Genomic DNA, 19,795 nt, shown 5'->3' on the forward strand with positions numbered 1-19,795 from the left:
GCATTTCTGCAGAAACAGTCAGCCGAACAGTATTCTTGATGGCAGCCATTCCTAGTGCAGTGCCCACGGCACTCGATCACAGCTCCAAAAACGCCAGAAGTCGCTTTCCATACAAAAAGCCCCCCGACCCAGACCCAGCAGGGTTCCCCCAACTGGATCTGAGCCAAAAGGCCGAGAAGCGATTACCTGAATTGGTTTTGGCCTATGGCTTTTATCTAGCTGTGCTGCAGCAGCCAGCTTCAGTCTGTAGGGAGCCTACAGACTGGGAAGCAGGGGGGACCACTGCTCATTTGTTCAATAATTGGTTACCCTCTCTACACCTCACCCTTCCCGGTGAGGGGAGAGGAGAATGTGTGAAAATAAGTGGACGTATAGGGGATGTATCAGATATTAAACTGATCAGAAAAGATACTATACTTGATCTTAGCCAAAAGGCCGAGAAGTGATTACCTGAATTGGTTTTGGCTTATGGCTGCACCCTGGCCCCAAGAAGGCACCCATTGTAGGGATAGGGTCAAAGACTCCCCTTAAGAAGACATGTTGTTCATCAATAGACAACTTAAAACCCACAACTATACCGCTTATTGCAGATGCACCACACACGTTTTTAATCTGCATAAGTCCACCTATTTTCACACATTCTCTCCCCCCGCCCAATGTCCCACGCGCCTCAAGACCAGTGGGGATCGAGAGGATAACTAATTAATTAGGCTCCCTACAGACTGAAGCTGGCTGCTGCAGCACTGCAAGATAAAAGACAGGAGCCCATTATGACACGTGCAATGTCTGTTCCATTCTCCCATTCTGGCATTATTCCATTGTTCCATTGCCCCCTAACAATGGCACAATGGAATAATGCATGAATGGAAGAATGGAACAGACATTGCACTAGTCATAATGAGCTCCTGGCTTTTATCTAGCTGTGCTGCAGCAGCCAGTTTCAGTCTGTAGGGAGCTTACAGACTGGGAAGCAGGGGGGACAGCTGCTCGTTTGTTCAATAATTAGTTACCCTCTCTACCCCCCACCCTTCTCGGTCTTGAGGCATGTGGGACATTAGGGGGGGAGAAGAGAATGTGTGAAAATAAGTGGACGTATAGAGGACGTATCGGATATTAAACTGATAAGAAAAGATAGTACACTTGATCTTAGCCAAAAGGCCGAGAAGAAATTACTTGAATTAGTTTTGGCCTATGGCTGCACTCTGGCCCCAAGAAGGCTCCCATTGTAGGGATAGGGACAAAGACTACCCTTAGAAAGACATGTTGTTCATTAATAGACACCTTAAAACCCACAACTATACTGCTTGTTGCAGATGCACCCAATACGTTTTTAATCTGCATAAGTCCACCTATTTTCACACATTCTCCTCTTTTCCCCAATGTCCCACGTGCCTCAAGACCCGTGGGGAGGGTAGAGAGGATAACTAATTAATGAAAAAACGAGCAGCAGTCCCCCCTGCTTCCCTGTCTGTACGCTCCCTACAGACTGAAGCTGGCTGCTGCAGCACTGCCATATAAAAGCCAGGAGCCCATTATGACACGTGCAATGTGTAACATCCCTGGCGGCGTGCTGGCATGGCTTACCATCTCCCACCATGCAAGAACGCCAATTTACCTATCAGTCCAGGCTGCACACTTTGCTCCATTACTTGCTGTGTGCATGTCTCTTGTCTGATTGCTTAGAGCGGCGGCCCTGTTACTTCCTGATTTTTAAAGTTACAGTGTGTGCAGTCCTAATGCATCCCCAGCCTATTGCTGTGAGTCACTGGATACTTAAACCCCCTCCACCCAGTAGGAGGTGCCTGAGCAACACTTTCTTTCAGTGTGTTCTGTGCAACTGAGTTGCCAGGTCCTGTCCTGTATCTTGTCTGTTTCCGCCAGCCTGGGGGCTGAGTACCCAGGCCCGTTACCTGTATCTGAGACGTCTAGTCTGTTTCCGCCACCCTGGGGGCTGAGTACCCAGGCTCGTTCCTGTATCTTTTTTCCAGGTTCAGTTCCTGTCTGAACTGTGTCCTAGCCCGTTACCTGTTTGTCTCTATGTCCGATCCTTTCCTTTTCCTGCAGTGTCTGAACCTGCACCTAACTCCAACTCGTTGTCTCTGTACTTCTGTTTGTGAGTTTTGTGTCCACTCGCTACTTCATTGCAAGTACCTTGTGTGTATCTGGTTCTGCTTGTCCCATTCCCCTGCCTCCATATCTACCTCCTGTGTTCTAGTTATCTTCCTGTGTTTCCCAGTCTGTTCCATGTGAACAGAGACCTGTCCTGTCTGCCTGCACCTGCGGTTCTGCTCTGCTCGTCCTCAGCACCTGCGGTTCCGCTCTGCCCTGCTTGTCCTCCGCGCCTGCGGTTCCGCTCTGCTCTGCTTGTCCTCCGCGCCTGCGGTTCCGCTCTGCTCTGCTTGTCCTCCGCGCCTGCGGTTCTGCTCTGCATGTCCTCGCGCCAGCGGTTCTGCTTTGCTCTGCTCTGCTCATCCTCCGCACCTGCGGTTCTGCTCTGGTCTGCTTGTTCTCTGCGCCTGTGGTTGTGCTCTGTTCTGCTCCGCTTGTCCTCCACGCCTGCTGTTCTGCTCTGTTCTGCTCCGCTTGTCCTCCGCGCCTGCGGTTCTGCTCTGCTCTGCTTCGTTTGTCCTCCGTGCCTGCGGTTCTGCTCTGCTCCACTTGTCCTCCGTGCCTGCATGCAGTTCTGCTCTGCTCAGCTCCACATGTCCTCCACGCCTGTGGTTCTGCTCTGCTTGTCCTCCGTGCCTGCTGTTCTGCTCTGCTTGTCCTCCGCACCTGCGGCTCTGCTCTGCTTGTCCACTGCACCTGCGGCTCTGTTCCTGTATCCCAGTCTGTACTGGTCCCTATGCAGCCTGCTTTCCTACCTTCCAGTATCGGCCTGTCTGCATGCCTGCCAGTACCTGCCTGTCTGCATACCTGCTGTGCCTGCCAGTACCCACCTGTCTGTATACCAGCCGTGCCTGCCAGTACCCACCTGTCTGCATACGAGCCGTGCCTGCCAGTACCCACCTTTTTGCATACCAGCCATGCCTGCCAGTACCAACCTGTCTAAAAACCAGCCTAACCTGCCCGTTCCTGCATTCCCCAGTGTGGGTCAACAGCTGTGACCGGGGTCTGACCTGGAGTAGCACCTGGGCCACTTCTCACGTCCCTCCTCAGACCACGGAGTCGATTAAGCCGCCATGTGTTCGTGGTCAGATCTGGCGAGGTCCCTAGTCACGCCCCTCCAGGCACTCCTCGGTTCGTGGCCCAGTGGGACCAGTAACCACGCTCACGCCAGTCAGTCCGGGCGTGAGCGTAACAGTTTGCTCAGGCCATGGTCCCCGTTGAGCCCCACGGCCCTTTGCTCTCGGAGGCATTTGAATCCTTGTCTGGCGAATACGTGCACCAAGGAAAATTTTTCTCAAGCTGAGGTCCCGGCCATTTATGCACCAGCCCAAATGGAGCTATCAGCACTCGTTCCTTCGGATCCACCACGGTACTATGGGGATCCAAAACAAAGCCATGCGTTTGTGGAGCAATGCATGCTGCATTTCAAATTCTATGCTCACTACTTTGCCACCGATCGGGTTAAAGTAGTATTTCTGATGTCCTACCTAGCGGGTGATGCCTTGAATTGGATCACCCCCCTATGGGAAGCATGGGATCCTATCGTCTCTGACCTGCAGGCCTTCCTGGTGGCCTTCTAATGGTCTTCGATGACCCTAACCCTGAAGCTTCTGCTAAAGCTTCCCTTTCCAATATCCTTTAGCAGTCCCGATGGGTGATGCGTGTAGGTAGCCCACCAGTTCCCCAGCCTGAAGAGGCTGCTGCCCACGCAGAATCCACACAGGATGACAATGCTCCGCAGAATACTTCTCTTCCCAACCTCAAGAGGCAGTCAAGACGTGCAAGGCGTAGGGGTAAACCATCACGTCAGGTTCTGTCCTCCCAAAGACCTCCTGTTCCCCAGCCTGTAGAGGCAGCTATCCGCACAGAATCCATGAAGGTTGACCATGTTCATCAGGCAAAGAAAAGGCCAGAACTCAGTCATAAAATCGAATTGCGGACCCGCTGCGGTTGTTTGGGTCACCCTGATGGTCTTTGTCCAGCGAAGGTTGGAGAGTCCCAAGACATTAGGCCTGTAGGAGAGGCTGCCCTTGGCGTTAGTGTTTCCTCTCCACAGATGACCATGACTGTCTCCGTGGCAAGTGAAGGCCTTGGATTAACCAGAAGTTTCGGGCTTAAAGCCTTGAAGAGTCGGTGTCTGATTCCCGTCTGACAACTCCAGAATCCGGTTTGGGCATTGTCAGCGGAAGGACGAGCCCTACTCAGAAAGTCAAAATATGTCTGTACAAATTAAGCTCCAGATTGGAGCATTACACATTCCAGGTGCTGTCTGGTTTACCAGCAGGTCGTCCAGAGCCGAGAGATCTAGTGCCCGCTCAGGTCTGGAGATCCTGCATGGTGTTTCCTGGGGGACTGCTGAAGTACAAGGGGTGTCCAGTCCCCATACCTTCAGGACAGTCAGCAATGTCTTCTTCTTCTTCTTCACCAGATCTGCTAGTCACTGACTTGCTGTGCACTGAAGTCTCCGAAGGAAAGGAAGCGGAGGCAATGTCCCCACACAGTCTCGACGATTGTACCAATGATCTGGCTTCAGGTACCGCCCCGCCTCGCAGACGTGTCATCTCAGAAACCAGACTGAAGATGGTCTCAAAGCAAGGATCCTCCATCTCTAATAAATCTGGCAATAAGTCCATCAAGGCGGTGGCTACCTCCAAGTCTCTGCACCCCTCCAACCAGGCGGAGGACCTCCAGTTGCCTCCTGAATCCTCCGGGGTGCTACCTGATAACAAATGGAGAGAGACTTTCCTACACTCTGTACCTGGTACTTCGCCCACTTCATCCAGTAAGCTTGGCAAAGTGTACGTCAAGGCAGTGGTAACCCCCGAGTCTCTGCACCCCTCCAACCCGGTGGAGGATCTCCAGTTGTCCCGTGAATCCTTTGGGTTGCTACCCGATATTAACAAATGGAGAGAGATTTTCCTGTGTCCTGTTCCTGGTACTTCACCTACTTCATCTGATGCTGAGGATTGCTCGATGGGAGGAAGCATCCTAGTCACCAAGATGGTGAGACCAGTCTTGTTCCCTCTAGTGCAAGAATGGTAGAATGGAACAGACATGGCAATTGTCATAATGGGCTCCTGGCTTTCATCTAGCTGAGCTGCAGAAGCCAGCTTCAGTCTGTAGGGAGCCTACAGACTGGGAAGCGGGGGGGACCACTGCTCGTTTGTTCAATAATTGAATACTCTCTCTACACCTCACCCTTCCCGGTCTTTAGGCGCGTAGGACATTAGGGGAAAGAGGAGAATGTGTGAAAATAAGTGGACGTATAGAGGAAATATCAGATATTAAACTGATAAGAAAAGATATTACACTTGATCTTAGCCAAAAGACTGAGAAGCGATTACCTGAATTTGTTTTGGACAATGGCTTCACCCTGTCCCCAAGAAGGCACCCATTGTAGGGATAGGGACAAAGATTCCCCTTAGGAAAACATGTTGTTCATCAATAGACACCTTAAAACCCACAACTATACTGCTTGTTGCAGATGCACCCTACACGTTTTTAATCTGCATAAGTCCACTTATTTCCACCCTTCCCCTCCCCAATGTCCCACGTGCCTCAAGACCGAGAGGGGGGTAGAGAGGATAACTAATTAATGAACAAACGAGCAGCGGTCTCCCCTGCTTCCCAGCCTGTAGGCTCACTACAGACTGAAGCTGGATGCTGCAGCATTGCCAGATAAAAGCTAGGAGCCCATTATGACACGTGCAATGTCTGTTCCATCTTTCTATTCTTGCATTATTCCATTGTCCCATTGCCCCCTAACAATGGCACAATGGAATAATGCATGAATGGAAGAATGGAACAGACATTGCACGTGTCATAATGAGCTCCTGGCTTTTATCTAGCTGTGCTGCAGCAGCCAGCTTCAGTCTGTAGGGAGCCTACAGACTGGGAAGTAAGGGGAACCGCTGCTCATTTGTTCAATAATTAGTTACCCTCCCTACCCCCACCCTTCCCGGTCTTGACGCGTGTGGGTCATTAGAGAGGTGAGGAGAAAATGTGAAAATAAGTGGACGTATAGAGGACGTATCAGATATTAAACTGATAAGAAAAGATAGTACACTTGATCTTAACCAAAAGGCCGAGAAGCAATTATTAGTTTTGGCCTATGGCTGCACCCTGGCCTCAAAAAGGCACCCATTGTAGGGATAGGGACAAATACTTCCCTTAGAAAGACATGTTCATCAATAGACACCTTAAAACCCACAACTATACTGCTTGTTGCAGATGCACCCAATACGTTTTTAATCTGCATAAGTCCACCTATTTTCACACATTCTCCCCCTTCCCCCAATGTCCCACGTGCCTTAAGACCGGGGGGGGAGGGTAGAGAGGATAACTAATTAATGAACAAACGAGCGGCGGTCCCCACTGCTTCCCAGTCTGTAGGCTCCCTACAGACGGCAGCTGGCTGCTGCAGCACTGCCAGATAAAAGCCAGGAGCCCATTATGACACGTGCAATGTCTGTTCCATTCTTCTATTTTTGCATTCTTGCATTATTCCATTGTCCCATTGTTCCATAGCCCCCTAACAATGGGACAATGGAATGATGCAAGAATGGAAGAATGGAACAGACATTGCACGTGTCATAATGGGCTCCTGGCTTTTATCTAGCTGTGCTGCAGCAGCCAGCTTCAGTCTGTAGGGAGCGTACAGACTGGGAAGCAGGGAAGACCGCTGCTCGTTTGTTCAGTAATTACTTACCCTCTCTACTCCCCATCCTTAATGGTCTTGAGGTGCAGGGGACATTAGGGGGGAGAGAAGAGGAGAATGTGTGAAAATAGGTCAACGTATAGGGGACGTATCAGATATTAAACTGATATGAAAAGTTACTACACTTGATCTTAGCCAAAAGACCGAAAAGCGATTACCTGAATTGGATTTGGCCCATGGCTGCACGCTGGCCCCAAGAAGGCACCCATTATAGGGATAGGGACAAAGACTCCCCTTAGGAAGACATGTTGTTCATCAACAGACACCTTAAAACCCACAAGTATACTGCTTGTTGCAGATGCACCCCACACGTTTTTAATCTGCATAATTCCACATATTTTTACACACTCTCCCCCCCACCCAATGTCCAACGCGCCTCAAGGCCGGAGGGGGTCGAGAGGATAATTAATTAATTAACAAACGAGCAGCAGTCCCTCCTGTTTCCCAGTCTGTAGGCTCCCTAAAGACTGAAGCTAGCTGCTGCAGCACTGCCAGATAAAAGTCAGGAGCCCATTATGACACTTGCAATGTCTGTTCCATTCTTCCATTCTTGCATTATTCCATTGTCCCATCGTTCCATTGCCCCCTAACAATGGGACAATGGAATAATGGAAGAATGGAACAGACATTGCACATGTCATAATGGGCTCCTGGCTTTTATCTAGCTGTGCTGCAGCAGTTAGCTTCAGTCTGTAGGGAGCCTACAGACTGGGAAGCACAGGGGACCGCTGCTCGTTTGTTCAATAATTAGTTACCCTCTCTACCCCCACCCTTCCCGGTCTTGAGGTGCGTGAGACATTACGGGGGAGAGGAGAATGTGTGAAAAGAGGTGGACGTATAGGGTACGTATCAGATATTAAACTGATAAGAATAGATACTACACTTGATCTAAACCAAAAGGCCGAGAAGCGTTTACTTGAATTGGTTTTGGCCTATGGTTGCACCTTGGCCCCAAGAAGGCACCCATTGCAGGGAGAGGGACAAAGACTCCCCTTAGGAAGACATGTTGTTCATCAATAGACACCTTAAAACCCACAACTATACTGCTTGTTGGAGATGCACCCCACATGTTTTTAATCTGCATAAGTCCACCTATTTTCACACATTCTCCCCACCCTCAATGTTCCACGTGCCTCAAGACTGGGGAGGGGTAGAGAGGATAACTAATTAATAAACAAACGAGTAGCGGTCCCCCCTGCTTCCCAATCTGTAAGCTCACTACAGACTGATGCTGGCAGCTGCAGTACTGCCAGATAAAAGCCAGGAGCCCATTATGACACGTGCAATGTCTGTTCCATTCTTCCATTATTCCATTGTTCCATTGCCCCCTAACAATGGGACAATGGAATAATGCAAGAATGGAACAGACATTGCACGTGTCATAATGGGCTCCTGGCTTTTATCTAGCTGTGCTGCAGCAGCCAGCTTCAGTCTGTAGGGTGCCTACAGACTGGGAAGCAGGGGGAACTGCTGCTCATTTGTTCAATAATTAGTCACCCTCTCTACCCCCCACCCTTCCCGGTCTTGAGGTGCGTGGGACATTAGGGAGGAGAGGAGAGGAGAATGTGTGAAAATAGGTGGACGTATCAAATATTAAACTGATAAGAAAAATCGGGTTTCAACATAATTTTATTGACACATAATAATAAAACACACAAATTTACAATTAATACATACAGGGAACATCTAAAATATATGCATAACTAATACAAAATTATGTTCCACATATAAAAAGACCATCTATGGCTCGCCTCTCTCCTCCCATCGTCTTTAACATCCTTTAAATAATAAATATACAATTCACTAAAAGCCATTTTAATACATTAATGTACACAAATAGAATCCCGTTTGAACAATAAAATATTTCTAGCCTTCCATATTGCACTTTTCACACAATTTATTGCACACCAGCAGATTTTGAATTGTTGTGAGGTTGGGCAGTTAAAAAGTCCATATAAAACATAATCACACTGAAAGTCTTTTAGCCCACACACCCATTTTAGCAATATCCCCACCTTTTTCCATATCTCCTGGGGAAAAACACAGTTCCAAAAAAGGTGCAGAACAGTCTCATCATTTGCACATGAGTCTCTTGGGCATTTTGCCCTGTGCACCAGGCCCCTCCTATGTTGGAAATCTCTGGTTGGGAGGCACTGGTGCGCGGACATCCAAGCAAGATCCCTGTGGATGTTAGCAAGAAATTTTCCAAAAACATTACGCCAAACTTGTTTTGATCTGTTGTAGGAAAAATTCACCACTTGTGTTAAACCTTCCTCCCTTCTCAAATGGATGGTCAGGCGTTTGTGATTCTGGAATGTATCCACCTCCAAATTTTACAAATTGTAATTCCTGATGACTTTCTCCAGAATCGCAAGATGTTTTGGCGGACAAAGTAAAACCGGCAAAGACAATGCTGGCCTAAACCATCTTTTAAATATCATACCACATGTATATTTTAAGAATAGACCAAAAACACTGTTAGAACTAAAAGCTTTAAATCAGAAACAAAAAAAATTAATATACAGATATAAACATAAGCCAGGTACATCTCTACCCCCATTCTGTCTCCTTTTATGCATTTCTATTCTCCTCAATTTTTCCATCTTTGAACCCCAAATAAACAAGAAAATACATCTGGTCAGTTTCCTTACCATTAGATCAGAAGGGGGTATACCATAGCTACGTACAACATCATTGGTAATAAGACGGCTTTCATAATCAAAATCTTTTCTTCGATTGAAAGGTCCCTAAGACACCAAAAGGAAAGTTTTTTATCATTTTTTCCTGCACCTCTTTCCAACTTTCTTCTCCACTGTTGTCTTTATTAAATCTAATCCCTAAGATCTTAACTCTATCTAGCTTCACTTTTACAGCTGGCAACTCGGCAACCTCCCAGCAACCTATTACCATACATTCCTATTTATTAAGGTTTAGCTTAAATCCTGAGGCTTGGCTAAAAAAGTTAGTGCACCTCACTGCCCTTCGAAGTGAAGCAGAGTCTGTACAAATCACTGTGACATCATCCATGTAACCAAATACCTTGATTTGGCTCCCTCCACCCCCTGGAACAGGGACCCCGCGTATCACCTTATCCCTTCTAATCTGGCACAGTAGTGGTTCCATGGCACAGATGAACAGGATTGGGGACAGCAGGCATCCCGCTTCACTCCAGATTTCAACTGTATTTCACCTGTCAAAAATCCATTAAGAGAAATTTGAGAAAAGGCATCGTTATATAAGAGCTTAATACAATTTAAAAGATAATCAGGAACTGCCATTTTTTTAAAAACGCTGAATAAATATTTATGTGAAACTCTATCAAAGGCTTTTTCAAAAACTAACGCTAGCAGGGCCAACCTTTGGTTCCTGCTACCAGAGTACCATATCGCTTCTCTTATAATGTTCAAAATTTCAGAAATATACCTCCCTGGAACCCCGCACACTTGTTCTGGCTGGATTAGCTTCCCAATCACTGTTTTTAATCTACATGCAATTATTTTAGCTAACACTTTGCAGTCCATGTTACGGAGGGTGATAGGTCTCCAGTTGGCAAGATCATCCCTATCCCCTTTCTTTTTAAAAATAAGAGACACAATACCCCTCCTCCATGACCTAGGAAGTTGATCACATTTAAAACTTTCTTTAAAAAATGCTAAGAGATCTTCTTTTAAAACGTCCCAAAAAGTTAGATAAAATTCTACTGGTAGGCCATCGGCCCCTGGAGCCTTCCCCTTTGAGAAACTTTTAAAAACACTAAAAAGCTCCTCTAAAAAAATATCCTGCGATAAAAGCTTCTGATCTGTAGAATTCAGACTAAAATCTAGAACGTTAAGAGCCTCCTGTAAAAAAGAATCGTCAACACTTTTTTCACAAAAAAGAAACTGGTAAAAATTAAAAGCCACATTCTTCATACCTTGTATTGTGGTTTCTCCATCCAAACTGGCAATAATCTCCTTTTTATCCATTACTTTTTGAAAAAAAAAAAAATGCGTACACTTCTCTCCTTCTTCCAAGTGTTGCACCTTGGAGTTAAAAATAATCTCCCTCCCTTTCTGCACCAGCCACCTTTGTATTTCTGCTTTGATGTTATCAATATCCTCCTCCACCTCTAGCCCTAAGTCTTTAAATTTATATAGCGTTTGTAGCCTTGTATTTATATTATAATAGGTTAGTTTTTTTTGTCTAGCTTTACTTAACCCTACTTTAATGAAGAAAGTCTTAATTTTCTTTTTGACATCTTCCCACCAAGCCAACATCTTAGAACCAAGAGGCCTACATTCTCTCCACCCTCGATAGGCCTTACAAAACTCCATCTGTACCTGGGGGTCTTCCAGAAGGTGCGTGCCCAGCCGCCACAACCCCTTGCCCACCTTCTACTCTCCATTATACTCAAGGTGCAGCATTAACATTTTGTGGTCAGAAAATAAGTTAGATACCAAAAAAAACTGCACAGGTGTAAAATCATCAGATAAAAATATAAAGTCGATCCTGGAGGACACTCCCCGACCAGACCAAGTAAAACCAGGGTCAGACGATGAGAGCGACCTCCAGGCATCACGTAATTTAAAATCAGTCACAATATTTTACAACAGGTAACTTGATTTATCTAACTTACGGATCGGGTTACCCCCTCCCCGTCGCTCGTCCACACTGAGGCAATTAAAATCTCCTCCGACCAGAAGAGGAGATGACCCTACAAAAAACACCGGTAATAATTCAAATAGATGAATTCTCTCCTGTTTGTCAGGAGGAGCATACACATTAATTAATCTAAAAACAAAGTGATTAATACATAAGTGCACTAGGATTGCCCTGCCTGGCATCACCTCTATTACTGAGTTGATGCTGATGTTACGACCTTTGCAGAGCAAACACACACCTGCAGCCTTATTACTATTTGCGCCAGACCACACAGAAGGCCCTAGTTTCAAGTCTTTCTTGAGGTCTTCATATTTTATTGCATGCTGCAGGCCGCACTCTTGTTGTAAACATACGTCAAAATCCAAAGTTTCCAAATAATCAAAAAGAGCAGCTCTGTGAACAGAGCCCTTTAGAGATCTCACATTAAGAGATATACATTTTATTAATGGCATTAGGACTATGATGGGGCTGTGTCCTCCACAATCATCCCCTCTTGCAAGAGGCTCTATTCCACAAACTGCTCCAAGAGGTCAGGATTTGTGGAGTTAAAGGTTCCAATATTCTGCGAGTCTGAAGATGGAATTCCCTTGTACATCACTTGATTCAACCACATCTCCTTGTCGGCGTCTACTTCAAAATTTGGGGAATCTGGACTAGCTCCAGGGACTATCTCTGCTCGAGCTCTCTTCCCAGCCAGCTCAAGTAGGTCACTGGTACAATCCTCCTCAGCCACCGCAACATGGTCTCTCTCCTCCTCTTGTCCATCCAATCCCGTTAGCAAAGAGGCATCCACCAGGTCACCTAGAGTAGAAAATACTGCGTCCTGCTGGCTCGCCTCCCTAGGGGTAACTTGGGTCTTCGCCACAGGGCCCTCCAATGCCAACATATTGGCGGCGCCCTGCTCCAACCCAACAGAAACAGTATGGGGGGCCTTTGACACAGGGGCACCCCCCCCTGGTGGGGAGACAGCCTGCTCCGGCCCACAGGTGGTCTGCTCCCATTTAAGGGACTTTGATGCAGGGACCACTTTACGAAGAGGGCCGGCTCCCTGCTCCATCTCAACCTTCTCACCCTTTAAGACGTCGATACGTCTTTTCCGAGATTCCAGAGCCTGCCCGACGTTGGTCACCACCGGCCGAATTGGTTCACCACGGGCCAGGGAGACGGCAGCTTCCACATAAGTCCGGGCTTTTGCCCGGTTAGGGCAATTGCGAAACATATGCCCCTCACCACCACACAGGTTACATCTTCTACCTAAGGGGCAGTCCATCATTTGGTGTCCATAACAGCTGCAGCTGTTACATCTGCCCACCATCCTATCTTTGCAGGATGCCTGAGTGTGACCCATCTTTCCGCAATTCCTGCAAGATACTGGCATACCAGGGTAGAACAAGTATCCTCTGCTCTTACCAATCACGAAGGTCAACAGAGGGTGTAACATTCCTCCTGGCCCACTTGGGTCTCTCTTCAGTTGGACGAGAAATTTCCTTTTACCACACCAAAAGCCGACAGCGTTCCTCACCATACCTTGGTAGCGGCCAAGGTAGGTGACAATGTCGTCCACTTCTACGTAGGGGTTCGGAAAATATACCACCACAGGGATCTCGTCATAGGCAAAAAGGAGACAAAAGGTTAGTCCACCAAATTCATCCAAATGTGCATTTTCGTTTACTTTTTGCACAAGTTGATGGCAGCAACCCTGGGTCTCAAACGTGATGGTGTAGGTCCCCTTGAACTCGTTATCCTGGAAGCAAAAGATATCCCCTCTTCAAAATTCCAAGACTCCTAGCAGGATCTTGTGGCAAACAAAGATCAAGTCCTTCTCCTTCCTCCAGGTCTTCTGGACTTCGATGCGGACCGTATTCTTCATCCGGGCATCACCCGATGAATATGAAATTGTTGCCGGCATTCTTCAAGAAAAAGGCGAGCCGACTAATCGCAAGTAAGGCGCAAGCCTTCAAAGGATCTCCTCTCGTTGCTCCAGGACTAATCCTCTCTCCCAAAATCAGCAGGGGGGTTTAGTCCCTCCAAAGAGGAACGATCCCCCCAGGCCAAGGGAAAGGGTACCGAAAGCACCTCACACAGCAAGACCAAGCAGGCAAGCCCACTTGATCTAGGCCAAAAGGCCGAGAAGCAATTACCTGAATTGGTTTTGGCCTATGGCTGCACCCTGGCCCCAAGAAGGCACCCATTGTAGGGGTAGGGACAAAGACTCCCCTTAGGAAGACATGTTGTTCATCAATAGACACCTTAAAACCCACAACTATACTGCTTGTTGCAGATGCACCCCACACGTTTTTAATCTGCATAAGACCACCTATTTTCACACATTCTCCCCCAATGTCCCACGCGCCTCACGACCGGGGGGGGGGGGGCTTTGGTCAAGAAGATAACTAATTAATGAACAAATAAGCAGCGGTCCCCCCTGCTTCCCAGTCTGTAGGCTCCCTACAGACTGAAGCTAGCTGCTGCAGCACTGCCAGATAAAAGCCAGGAGCCCATTATGACACGTGCAATGTCTGTTCCATTTTTCCATTCTTGCATTATTCCATTGTTCCATTACCCCCTAACAATGGGACAATGGAAGAATGGAACAGACATTGCACGTGTCATCATCTTAAAATGGTTTCAAAGTTAAAAGTTTCCTCATTGTAGATAGCAAACTGGATCTTTTTTTTGTTTTTGATTTACAACTTATATTATTTTCCATATTCCAGTTTATTTTTTCCTTTTTTGACTTTAAAATTTTCATTTTTACACAGGGGGTTACATATGAGTCTACAACAAGAACATTATAAGGTAAGTACATTCCAATCTTTTTGCTTCCAAATTTCATGAGCTTTTTTAGCACCAAACAACACTCTATCTCTCCAGAAATATAAAAACATATAACTTAAGCATAACTTAATACATTCTTGTACCGATACCTCCTTATGTTTAAAAATCAAAATATTCCGAGTTTCCCAAAGCGCTATTTTCACACCAGATAAAATTATCCATACTATTTTAAACACTTCATCCTTGACACCCAACCCATAAAAAAATCCTATTAAAATCTCGAAAATTAACACCACTTAAAGCTTTAACTAAATTACTAATCTCTTTCTCCATACTAATTGTGCATAACTACAGTTCCAAAAAATGTGCATGGGTGTTTCGCCAGCGGCACATTTACATCTTGAGCATTTTTCATACCGTAGCAAACCTCTTCTATATTGAAAATCTCGAGCTGGCAGATAGTTTTTAATACTACACCATATTAAGTCCTTGTGTTCATTAGTCAAACACTTAAAATTTGCATTTATCCAAATTTTATCAACAACACTGTCGGAAAACCGCTCTACCGGACTAGCTATCACCCTGCTTTCTAAAACTTTAAAAATTTTCTTATGATTTCCATGTATTTTAAGATCCATATTCATTAATTTAAAATCCCTCAGAATTCTTTCTAAAATAATATAATTCCCAGATGGTATAAACGTATATGGCCGATCCAAATGCATTTCTAACCATTTGTATTTCCTAATAAAGAAACCCAAATTGTATGTTAAAAAGGTTTTAAGCCTAGAAACCGGTCCTAATAAAGTGCATATGCAATTAGCAAAGTACTTGGCATAAATGAAAGCTCTGATATCTGGGAAGCCTTTCCCTCCTTTCTCTTTAATTTTGTACAACTCTTCCCTTTTTACTCTTTCCATTTTCGACTTCCATTGGAAATTAAAACATAACTTAATTATCTTTTTCATTACATTAATAGGAGGTATAAAAACAGTTGAAACGTATACAATTATCAGAAGTAAGACCTGCTTTATTATCAAGATTTTCCTTCCATTGATAAAATTCTCAAGTTCCAAAAATCAATCTTTTTCCTTACCTTTTCAAGCAGGGACTCTCAATTCCTCACATTCCCACACGTCTCCGTAAAAAATACCCCTAAAACTTTAATTTCCATTAATCTCATCAGCTTGCAATCCGAATTTAAAAGAAAGTTACCCATAGTTAAAACAGCCGATTTTTCTAAATTTATTTTAAAACCAGATGCTCCACCAAACCACTCAACTGTCCTTAAAACTCTATTAAGACTCCTAATATCCCGCACTTAAACCAACACATCATCCATATAAGCTAATACCTTCACTTGATCATTTCTACTGCCAGGAATAAAAAAAACATTAATAACATTATCTTTCCTAAAAGCAGTTAAAAGGGGTTCTATCGCACAGATGAAAAGCATAGGCGACAGGGGGCACCCCAGCTTTACCCCACAATTAATACTAATATTTTCCGATAAAAAACATTAATAGATATCCTACTGAAACATAACTTATACAGACACTTAATACGCTCAATAAAAACACCAGGACATCCCATTCTTTTTAAAACGGCAAATAAAAACTCATGAGCAACCCTATCATAAGCCTTCTCAAAATCAAGGGAAACGAGAGCTAAGTCCTGCTTCCTATCAGCCCCATCCCATATTATATCTCTCAATAAAATTAGCGTGTCGGTAATTTTACGATTCGGGACTGCACAAGACTGATCCACCTCGATAACCGAGCCTACCACTCCCTTCAATCTATTGGCCAATAGCTTTGTATATACCTTATAGTCTGTATTTAATAACGTAATAGGTCTCCAATTTTTAATCAGTTCTTTCCCCCCTTTTTTATATAATAAAAGAATAATTCCTTCCACCCATGACTTGGGAATATTAAAAGAAGACTCCACTTCTAAAAACAACTCGTAAAAATCTTCCCCTATAATATCCCACACAACCCTGTAAAACTCCACAGGGAAGCCATCCACACCTGGTGTCTTTTGATTTTGTAAAGTGCAAATAATATTAAATATCTCCTCTTTAGTAAACTAAAAGTAATTTTTCTTCCTCACTAAAAGCTCTATCCAGCACCTCTAAAAAATGTTTTTTTTTAATGATTCATCAATCTTTTTCCGAGAAAACAGCTCATCATAAAACATTTTGGCCTTCAGTGCTTTCCCCTCTGGGCTCACCTCACCCTCTAAGACCTCAATAAAGTCCTTCTTTCCACACATTTTTTTAAAGAAAAACTTTGTACACTTCTCATCCTCATCCAGGACCTTTACCCTAGAATTGAAGAAGATTTATTTTCCCTTCTCTTTTAAAGCATTCTGAATTTTCTCCTTTACCTCACTTAGGCTGTGTGCACACGATGCGTTTTTAATGCGTTTCCGCGGCGTTTCTGCAGCTGCGGAAACACATTAAAAACGCATGGTAGAAGGGCAGCAATGTTCCCCAATGGAAATCCGCATGTGCTGTGCCCATGATGCGGATTTTTCCGCAGCGTAAACGCTGCGATCAAAAATCCGCAGCATGTCCATTAATTTTGCGGAAACGCTGCTTTTTCACCGCCATTGACTTGCATTAGAACGCATGGAATCCACATCACTGTATATGTAGATGCGCATTCCATGCGTTCTAATGTGCGGATGGTACCCGGGTCTGGATGAGAGGACTCTCATCCAGACCCAGGTACCATTAAAAAAAAAAGAATAAAATAAAAAATATATATATATACTTACCTTCTGGCGTCCCGCGCTGCGTCCTCCTGGCTTCCCAGGCACTTCGCGGTTGAATGCAGGACCTACGCTGACGTCAGAGTCATGTGCCGGGTCACATGACGCTGACGTCGGCAGGTCCTTCAGTCTTACACTGCCGGCAGCCGGGACGGAGGGAAGCAGGACACCGGGGGCCATCAGAGGGTAAGTATAGATTTATTTTTTGACATTCACACACTATATAAATCCATGCTGGTTGCATGGATTTATATAGTGTGAAGTTGACAAGCACTTTCCAAGTGATGCTAAAATCGCTTGGGAAGCGCTTGTCAACCCGCATGCGGAAATGAAAGTGAAGACCGCTTCATTTCCGCATGTCCCTGGCAGGAAAACGCATGTACAATCCGCATGCACAATCCGCATGCGTTTTTTCCTGCCAGGGAGATGCAGAAACGCTAAGGAAAAATCCGGAGCATTTCTGCATCGTGTGCACATACCCTAATACTGCTGTCCATATTAACTCCATTGTTTTGAAAATAATAATAACACTGCAAATTAGTATTTAGTTTATCATAAAACTGCCTTTTCTCATAAGCTTTCCTCTTTCCCAATTTGACCAAAAAAGATCCGATCTTACCCTTCATAAAATCCCACCAGTCTAAAATACACTTAAAACCCTTTTTGTTAAGTTTTAATTCATTATAAAAAACCTTAAAATCTTCTTTGAAATTCTCCCCCTGTAATAAAGAGACATTCAGTTTCCAATGCGAAGATTTTTTCTTACCGCAAGGGTCTATTACTAAAGTGCATCCCAATAACTTATGATCCGAAAAAGAATTTATACTTGTCTTAAAAGAGGAACATTTAAAAGAATCAGATATAAAAAAGTGATCAATCCTAGAAGTAAAACCTCTGTTTGACCACGTAACTTCAAATTCTTTTTTCCTACCATCCACAGCCCATGCATCCTTTAAACTAAAAGCAGAAATTATATTCTTAAGGCAGGTTACCGACCCATCCCGTACATTATTCAATTGGCAGTTAAAATCTCCACCAATTAACATCTCCACCTGGTAAAAACAACTGTAAAATTTTGAATAAATGTAATCTTTGACTTTTCCCAGTATGAGCATAAATATTAAAACAACGCACCCTTTTACCCTCCCTCATTACTTCCACACATAGAATACGACCAGGGTCAATTTCCTCATACTTAACCATCTCCAACTCACTAGAGCATAAAAAAACCACCCCATCACTTTTCAATTCATTCCCACCAGAAAAAATCATGCTACCCTTCCATATTCCACGTAAATATTCATAGCTCATTTTTCTTTCTAAATTGCATTCTTGTCAAAAAATAAAATCGTATTTCTCATTATTCAAAAAATCATATAATGCAGTACGTTTGTATAAATTGTTCAACCCCTGAACATTCAGGGATACAGCAGTAATCATCTTTTAGTATTAGGCTCAGGGTTAATCCCTCCGCCCTCATCTACCAAAGGTGACGTCGCATCCACAATTAAGGATTCTTGATCAGAAGAACTTGAGGGAGACACATCCCCAAACAATGAAGACGTATCACCACGAGATTTTTTCCCTCTCAAGTCCTCCATGGTCCCCTGTAACACATCTTCCGATGTACTCCTTTTTAAAGACTTTGAACTTAAGTCCATATTTTCCTGGGCACAAGGAATCCCTGACGTCATCTCTGATAATACCGCCAGAGCAACTGATGTATCCACAACACTTTGTTGCCCCTCCTTTTCCTCTTCCTTATCATTCATTTTTCTGACTTCCATCATTCCTTCCTCTCTTCTATCTTCTCTTCTTCCTTCTTTTTATCTTCTTTCTTCTTGTCTTCCTTCTTCTTACCTTCTTTCTTCTTTTCTTCTCATCTTCTTTTCTTCAGCTCTCTTCCTCTCTTCTCTTTTTTCTCTATTACTCAAAGGCGCCGAAACCTCTACTTCCTGCCCCACATTAGAAGAACTCACGGATCCTCCATCCTCCATCTGCTCACCATCCCCTTGTTCATCTTCAGCATCAGCCTCAGATGTTTGTCTGGCGTGCATCAGGCACTCTCTCGCCTGATGAACCGGGTCAGAACATACCTCACAAGGGACAGTTTTCATCCATATGATGATCCATATGACCATCGTTTACAATATGGTGGAATATTAGAAAAAAACAAGAAACCTCTGTCTCTATTTATGAACACAACTGGTGGGGGTCCTAACACATCCCCCTCCGCAGATGGGTCCTTTTTAAAATCGACTTGATACAGTCTTTTGCCGTTCCAGGCCTCAAAACTAGTCGTACAACACTTTTTCATAATTAACGAAGAACAAAACCTTCTCAAGTATGAAGACACTTGCTCATCAGATTTGAACGAGTTGTACATATGTATTGTTAGCTCACAGGATGCAGCATATTTAAAAATAGCAAAAACCCTCTTACATACACCAGCACCTTTCAAAGTCACATCTTGTACTCCTCTGTTGGAAAATAACTGAACACAAAAGTATTCATTCTTGCTGATATGCAGGATAGGAGTAAAGACTTTTCCGTACAAAAATTCCAAGTTTTTAACTTGCCTAAATTCCGCACTCACCACAAACCAGATGGTGTCCTTCATATAGGCATCGTCCTGATCCAAATTCTTCTCCATTTCTACACCAGAGAAAATTTAAAAAAAGCCCGATGACGTCCAAGCAAACCACACCAGACTCGATCCTTTCTTCCCAGCAGCGTCTAGAACTACAGTCCCGAAGAACTCCTCTTCCACGACCC

The 19,795-nt window shown here is 44.6% G+C and overlaps 1 non-coding gene and 5 pseudogenes across 1 annotated transcript; all 6 read right to left on the reverse strand.

Annotated features, from left to right (window-relative positions):
• Window positions 1-232: 232 nt before the first annotated feature.
• Window positions 233-447, reverse strand: LOC141150899 (U2 spliceosomal RNA; annotated as a pseudogene).
• Window positions 448-969: 522 nt separating this feature from the next.
• Window positions 970-1,170, reverse strand: LOC141150917 (U2 spliceosomal RNA; annotated as a pseudogene).
• A 4,181-nt stretch (window positions 1,171-5,351) lies between these two features.
• LOC141150930 (U2 spliceosomal RNA) lies at window positions 5,352-5,450 on the reverse strand (annotated as a pseudogene).
• Window positions 5,451-6,008: 558 nt separating this feature from the next.
• On the reverse strand, window positions 6,009-6,205 carry LOC141150907 (U2 spliceosomal RNA). The gene has a single exon (XR_012246951.1). It is a non-coding gene; the product is annotated as a U2 spliceosomal RNA (small nuclear RNA).
• A 669-nt stretch (window positions 6,206-6,874) lies between these two features.
• On the reverse strand, window positions 6,875-6,981 carry LOC141150931 (U2 spliceosomal RNA; annotated as a pseudogene).
• A 657-nt stretch (window positions 6,982-7,638) lies between these two features.
• LOC141150887 (U2 spliceosomal RNA) lies at window positions 7,639-7,739 on the reverse strand (annotated as a pseudogene).
• Between the last annotated feature and the right edge of the window lie 12,056 nt (window positions 7,740-19,795).

The sequence above is a fragment of the Phyllobates terribilis genome, unplaced genomic scaffold, assembly GCF_046119375.1.
Source record: "Phyllobates terribilis strain yellow unplaced genomic scaffold, ASM4611937v1 Scaffold_5__5_contigs__length_657084704, whole genome shotgun sequence".
Classification (NCBI taxonomy): domain Eukaryota; kingdom Metazoa; phylum Chordata; class Amphibia; order Anura; family Dendrobatidae; genus Phyllobates; species Phyllobates terribilis.